Source organism: Solanum lycopersicum, chromosome 8 (assembly GCF_036512215.1).
Source record: "Solanum lycopersicum chromosome 8, SLM_r2.1".
Taxonomy (NCBI): Eukaryota; Viridiplantae; Streptophyta; class Magnoliopsida; order Solanales; family Solanaceae; genus Solanum; species Solanum lycopersicum.
Window position 1 is genome coordinate 22,264,790 of NC_090807.1, and position 7,952 is coordinate 22,272,741.

Sequence of the window (7,952 nt, forward strand, 5' to 3'; positions counted from 1 at the left end):
TTTTTCAAGTTGAAAGTTTTTATATATGAACAAAAATTAAGGAGAAAGTAACTATTTGTGGATATCAATTGTCATGGTTAAGAAAAATATTTCAAAAATTATTCTTAAAAAAAGATTTTGATTCTAATTTTGTTGAATCTCAACAAAAAACATCAAATTTTAGTCATGCAAGTTCTGGTTAATAGTAAGGATAATTTTAAAGGTAAACACCGTGAATCGGTTTCTGCTGCTGATAAAAAATATATAGAGATGAGTTATTCCAATTGAGGTTGCTAGAGGGGGAAGGATTATAGAAAGTGATGAATTGTCTAACTTTGAATATTTTTGACTTGCGTAATATTGAACATTTTAATTTTCAAGTGCAATCCTCATTTACACATTAAAGGGTGAATTTGAAATGTACACAAATTTTTAGTGAATGAATACACATGTATGCATGAATTTTTGTACACGATTGTTCATTCAAATGATAGAAAATTCAATAAAGTGATAAAAGATTATTCGATTCAATGTTTACATTTTTCGTGAATGAATACACAAATATGTATATATGATTGTTCTTCGACGTGATAAAAGTTCAATCATGTGATAAAAAATGATTTAGTTAATTATTTACCTATTATAAATGATTGGATACATAAATAATATAATTTTTATGCTAATTGAATTGAATAGTATGTGGTGGTTAGTTTCAGAATGAAAAAACACTAATAGTATGTCGTGGTTAATATGGGCTAATTGGTGCTCTTTTTTTTGGTCTATTAAATGTTATTTATTTATTTATGAGCTATTTATTGCTAATTTTTTATAACAGTTGTATATATATGTCATTTACTCAAAAATCACAACACGCGTCAATACCCAACAACAATATCATACGTACAACAAAACCGACCCGACCCATCATTCTTCTTCTTCACGCAAGAATTCGACCCAACAACGCGTGAACAGCAGCGCAAGCGAAACCCAGAAATCACGAACAGCAGCAAAATAGACACAATGTACAACAGTCATACCCGCCGACCCCTACCATGTCTTTTTCGCCCCGAAATCCAGCGAGAAGTCACGTCCAGCAGTACCCCTGTACACCCTCTTCTTCTTTTTCCTCAAACTTAGCCAACTCCAGCTCCAAACGTGCAAACGGTACTGACCCATCTAATCGTCGTCCCCTTTTTCCCCTTTCGCGGAAGTCGTCGATTTTTCCCATCTTTCACTGATGCTATTGGAAAAAAGGAAAATAAATATTTTTATCATTTGAAGTTTTCAATTTGATTATGTCGGCTGCTTTTCTAACCTTGGTATGTCATTTTTCTATTCATTTCTGAAATGGTGTACTAGCTCTCTGTTAAGTATTTGACAAATTAGATTTTGTTTCACCAACATGCTTGGTTAATTGTTTAATGGACTATAACCATCTAGTGTGTGTTCAAGTTCGAGGGATAAGATTTTGGGTTTGGCTTGGACCATTTTTTGCATCTGTTATTTGCCTAATCTATGTCGTCCATGTAGTTCATCTTTATTGCCTCTCGTTTTTCAAAATGATTCAGAAGTTTAGTAGTGACTTTGCGTTGCCATGTTTCGTGTTCAGTGTTTGGTATTGTTAATCTCTAATAAGGAGAGTAGTTGAGGATAAGCCTTGATTTAACAATAGTTGTTTCCCTTGCAAGTGCTTAATCTTTATGTCTTTGGAAGGATTATACTTGAACGAGGAATATTAATTGTTTGGTCATGCCATTTTCATTTTTACTCAAATGTCGCCCCGCTTCGGATTCAATTTTGCTTAAAGTGTTCTAATATTTTATCATGATCTCGCTATCCCTATACATATCCTAAGGAATATTTTAGCATAGTAATTTCCACTCTTGTCATGTGTATACTTTTATTTAAATCTCTAGTTCCAAAAAGTGAAAAATGTTTACTCTCTAAACTTACTAATCCTAAATTAAGTTTTGAGAAGTTAAAGTTCAGTCGTTTGTGATTATTATGATTTCGAAATCTTGCTCATGATAAGTGTTATAGTAGCCCAAAATGTATGTGTCTATATATATATATAAATATATGCTAGAAAGCAATGCCCGTGCAATGTGCGAGATTCAAGCCCAACAATTTGATTTGTAATGTGTTTAAATATGACCGACATTATTTTAAAAAATGACCAAGAGATACTTTTTATCATAATATTTTTTTTCATTACAAATTGTATAAGCGCATCAAGTTATTAATGTATTAGCACCATCAAAAAGCTATACTTGATGCACCAAATAACTACATGGGAAAATATCATTTACATTTATAATTTTGAAAATTAGCTAAAAGAGATCAATATGCCTTCATGAGCCTCGGACGTAAATTTCAACTTAACACAATTTTAGTAGAGAATTATAGTATTACCAATGTCAAGAATATTAACATATATCCTACAGAATTTTTCTTGATCTTGCATACGTGAGCAAACATGTCACTTTCATTTTCATTTTCTCAAGCAGTTTTTTTTTCATGGATGTTGGTTGCTCTTCTTCTAAGGTAAATTTGCACTATTCCAAAAAAAAAAAAAGAATAAGACAAAACAAGATTTAAGAGCAAAGTTTTCGTCTAAACCCGTAAAAAATGAATTGATTCAAAATTATCAATTAAATATCACTCTAGATTTTTCAATTTGGTTCCTCCATTAGCGTTATGTTTTATTGTTAGGAAGATCATCCACCTATAGAGGCAAGTATAACAGAGAATCAGAGTTCATGACAAATTTCAACCGAACAGATTGCCGCATTTTAAACATGTGTCATATTAAACCATGAAGCCCAAATCTCTTCATATTTGTAGGCAATAAGTGTTGAGCTGATGCAAAGTAACTGAAGATTCCTTTTAAGAACAACTTCCTCAACATGAAACAATCCAATATATTAAATGGTGAGGTAATAGGCTTTCAAGCCTTATACTAACCTTTTGTAGTCAATCCACAAGAATTGTTTTGATCCTAATGTTGATCTGTGGTTGAGAATTCATACGATTACATGATCGACGCTCATCTCAAATCAGTCAAATCATCAAAATATCATGAATTCTATATAATTCACAATAAAATCACGAAAGTATTAGTGTTCTTTAATTGAATATTGAAGTTACCAACTTCAAAAACAGAGACACATGATATTCAATATACCCTTGTGAGCTTATAAAAAATTTATGAATATCATCAACATTTCCACAGCAGCCAAGTGATTATTAACATCAACAATGTCACTATTAATTATTTATATTTTTAGTTAGGTGAAGAGTTCAGAAGAAGCCTGAAACTTAATTGATCAATTATAATATGTACTGAACTCGCTTCCCTTTTCTACCATTCAAGGGGATCTCTTCAATGATCTTAAATTTCAATATCTTCATCAGGCGTATAATGCTAGTTGCTTCAGTTTTTTCATCGACAAAATAATTTTAAAGCTTCTGCTTTTGTGTGAACATTATTTTTTCATGCTGCAAATCCTTCAATTACTTCTATAAGAGACTTCTTATATGATTATACCACAATTGGACATCTATGAAGATCTCAGAAACTTGTCTACTTCCATGAGGTAGAGGTAAGCTCTTCTTACACTTTATCCTTCCCATATTCCATTTGTGGAATTTGATTGGGTATGTTATTATTTACAACTATGATAATTATAAAATAGGTCACTAAGATTTAAAAATGTGGGATTGAAAGAGTAGTTCTTGTATAAATACCTCATTCTGTTAAATAGATTTTGATATCAGCTTGAGCAATAACTTGTCCATGTTCGAACATTTATAAAAAAGACTAAAAGTTACACGTTGGTGCATATTGCATTATTTTTATCTGATTGTTGATAACTTTCTGTATAGTAAGTTGGTGGTGTCCATCTAGGACTAGCTCTAGGACTAATTCTGGGACTAGTATCTGGAGTTTTGACTCTTGACGTACTGGGTCTATTCATATCTCCTGTGTTTATTTTCAATTTTTTTATTTTATTTGTCTGTTCTAAGATTTCTGTATGTCTCACTTATGTCACTTATTTCTGATTTTTGGTCATTTTCATCTTCATCTATTTCATTTACTTCATTTACCTCAATATCTTCATTTAATTTTTGTTCCATTTCTTTTATTTCATTAGTTAATTCAAGCTCTTTATCTTTTTCCTTTTGTTTTTGCTTATTTTCATATAATAATTTTAACCTAGCTAATTCCTTTTCTAATTCACTTATTCTTGTATTTTTTATTTCTTCTAAATGTTGTACTTCTTGTTTTGCTTGTATTTTTATTTTTTCAATTTCTTTTGATTTGTCTATTTCTTCATTTTCTTTTGTTATTCTTATCATAGCTATTAAACTATCTTCTAATTTTGCTGTTTCTTTTTCTAACATTAAGTATAGATTATTTCCTATTTTTTTATATCTTCTTCCTAGATTTGAAAATATTATTTTTATTATCATTCTGTTTTGATTTTCATATGTTTTTTCGTCTACTGCAAATTCTTCTTTATTCATTATAATTTATGTATTATATTATGTTGTAACTCATATTCAAGACAATCTAATTCTAATTTTAACATAGATATATCTTTTCTTTGTGCTAGTATTGATTTATTACATACTTCTGCTAATATGTTCTCTTCTAATCTTCTTTTTCCATGTCGTAATTCTTGTTCTTTTTCAACTATTTTTTCCGTTATTTTTTCTATTAATTGTTGTTTATAAATTTCTTTGTTCATACTGTTTTTTCAAATAGCGAACATATTTATATTTTGTTTTCGAAATTATATTTATCAATTGATCTTTTTTATCATTATCTGTTTTGACTAGTTGTGATAGTTCATATTTTATATATAAGGGTCTTAATTTTTTCCATGTCTTTCTTATTTTTTTACCTATATTGTTTGTTGTTATTTTAGTTTCTTTGGTTGGTGTTATATTATCCTTCATAAAATGTCTTTCTGTAATATTCTATTTTAAGTAGATCTAATCGTTGTATTTCATTAGCATTGTTTGTAATATATTCTAGATGTTCGACTTCTCTAGTTCTCAAATAATCGAATAGATTTTCTATTAGTAATTTTTCATGTAGATCTATATCTTCTATAGTTTTTACCCAATATTGTAAATATTCGTAATTTATCATTAGTCTATATCTATATCATCATATAAATCATACATATCATAATAAAGTTCATCCTATATACTTTGTATGGTTAACTCAGTCTAACCTTGGGTTGTTATTTCTATTATCTCATATGTTACCAATTTGTCATAAATTTCTCTTTTTATATAAGTACTCAGATCTTTTAATATATAGAGTAGTAATATCTTATAGTTATCATCATCATCTATTAAATAGGTACTCATTTTATTCATTTTTGCTAAAATTTTTATTCCTTTCAACCTTTTAATGGATTATACTTATTTATTATGAAATAATAATGATTTAATAATCATCTCGTCTAGTCACTACTACAGCTTTCTTCTTTGATTAGTTACCCTAACAACGCCTCAACTTTGTTTACTCCCTTAAACGACCTTCTTGCCTACCGGTTTCAACCTTAGGATGACATAGTCTGGGCATACTTATTCGAAGAATATTTCTGTAGCAATTTTCTAAAGATGCTTATTAGAGCATTATTAAGTCATGATAAACAATTATAATCAACAAGAGATTTTCAGGAATAAATCTATTTAGCTACTCATAAATTTAAGAGTGTATACCTGATTTTGTAGATTTGTAGCTCCAGATTTCTCCATAATTATTAGCTTAATTAGTTAGCTAGCTCTGATACCAATTTTAGGGTGGAAGTGGGAAAGAGGAAATATTGTAGAGAGAAGAGGATGGTGGAAGATTGATGATTTTATTTATGAGGGGAAACCCTCTATTTATACACAAAATTTACAGACTTTTGGCCAAAATGACCGACACTCTACTTTACACCTGGCCTTTTTATATTCGGCCGACACAAGAAAACAAAATGCTTACTATTACTACTTTACATAATGACCTCTTCTTTATTTATGGCCGACATACACACTATTTACTTTACAGACTTTTACAATTGGCTTTTTACAGCCGACACAACACGACAAAAATAAAAATTACTTTTTACATATGGCTGATATTCAGCCGACACAAAATTATACAAAATACAAAATACTTTTTTTATCTTTATTCGATTTGAACATCTGGTATGACATTATCTTCTCCTTGGCATTTTGAACATATATGGTCGGGGTATTTTTGTCCAATAATTTTGCAATATCTGGTCAATAATTCTTCCGAAATAAACCCTTTCCTTAATGCTCTTGTTGTTAGTTTTTGCTCTGGCTTGAGTAGACTAAGTATCCATTGGCGTATCTCTTCCATATCTTGTTCTCTAATTTCTTTAGAATTTGAATATATCATAACTTGCTCTCATACATAATAGCTCCATACTGAATTTCCGTTTAAATAATTGTTAGTTAGTTCATTTAGGATAGTTGCTATTCCTATAACTCTTTTGTTGGCGTAGAATTCTGGTATCTCAATCTTTTGTATTTCTTGTTGTATTCCGATATCTTCCGGAATTATCATATCTCTGGTCAAACCAATTTTTATAACTTGTATAATTGGCTTTATCTCATCAAATAATATCTCTGCTGGTGCTGAATAAAACTTTATATAAAATAATGTTCCTTTAGTAATTCGTTTATAGTTCATAAAGGCTTTGTATAGCTCTGGTATGGTAGATATTTCATCTCCTGTTTGGGTATAAACTGTACTAAGTAAGCCATAACTATAACATGTTTTTACTAGATTTGCATTGGTGCCTAGTTGTGCTATTAACTTATTATATCCTTGTAGCTTTTGGGTTATGAAATCAGTATTAGGGTCTTTGGTAGTTGGAGATCTAGGTGTTCAGTTTAAATAATTTTGGATTTCATAAAGGTTTTCAATATATGAGCGGGTTATGTGGTTGTAAGCTTTTTTATCTTGGTTTAAACTTTCTGAGTAAGTATGTATTTGTGGTGGTATAAATAATGAGTCTTTTTGGTTCTTTGGAATAAATGGTTTATCGAAGATTTTGTTCATATTTGAATTTGTATATCTTATTCCACTGACTCCTTTTGTTGTAGATGTGCTTGCCGTAGCTGCATTTAAACAAACGTTGTCATGGGTTTTATGGAGTTTCCCAACGTCTCTTTCTAGTTCTGGCTGTTTACCGTCTACCGAACGACGTAGCTCCGCATTTTTAGAGTCATGCTGCTGACTATTAGCTTTCAGATTTTGTAACTCTTTACCCATACTGTCCACTTTCGTAGAAAGTGTAGTAATGGCTTTGAGTATTTCTTGTATCATATCTTTTTCTGGTTCAGTTTGGGTTCCTTTTTCTTGATAGATAGTCTGCAACAAGATTTTCATCAGTTTTTATAATCTCAATTGTAAATGTAAAATTCAGTATCTTTAGTATTAATCTTCTTATTTCTTTCGTTGTAACTGAATCATCTATTTTTTTGGTTATCCACCACTTTACCTGTGTGTTATCTGTTCTTACAACAAATTTATTGTAAACTATATATGGTTCAAATGCTAATAAACATTTATATGCAAATAATTCCTTTCTATTTATTTCCCATTTTGCTTGTGCCTCAATATATGATCCTGAGCAATACCTGCAATGGTGTTCTACCTTTTCTTTGTCATATTTATATTTTAGTACTCCTCCATAACTGTGGTCACTTGAATCTGTTTCAATTATATATGTGAATGTTCTACTTTCATCAGGAAAATATAATTTTGGTAATTTTTTGCATAATTTTTTAATATTTTTTATGTGTTCTTTATCTTTGTTGTCAAAATGATATTCAACATCTTTTTTGAGTTTTTTGTATAATGGTTTTAAATGTTCTGCTAATTTTGGTATATATTCCCTTACTTGATTTACTAATCCTAATAATGATTGTAATTTCTT

The 7,952-nt window shown here is 29.8% G+C and overlaps 1 long non-coding RNA gene across 1 annotated transcript; it reads left to right on the forward strand.

The window, feature by feature from the left end:
- The first annotated feature begins 932 nt into the window (after nucleotides 1-932).
- LOC138337687 (uncharacterized) lies at nucleotides 933-7,592 on the forward strand. Its single transcript, XR_011211085.1, has 2 exons — nucleotides 933-1,298; nucleotides 7,117-7,592. It is a non-coding gene; the product is annotated as an uncharacterized lncRNA (long non-coding RNA).
- The last annotated feature ends 360 nt before the right edge of the window (nucleotides 7,593-7,952 follow it).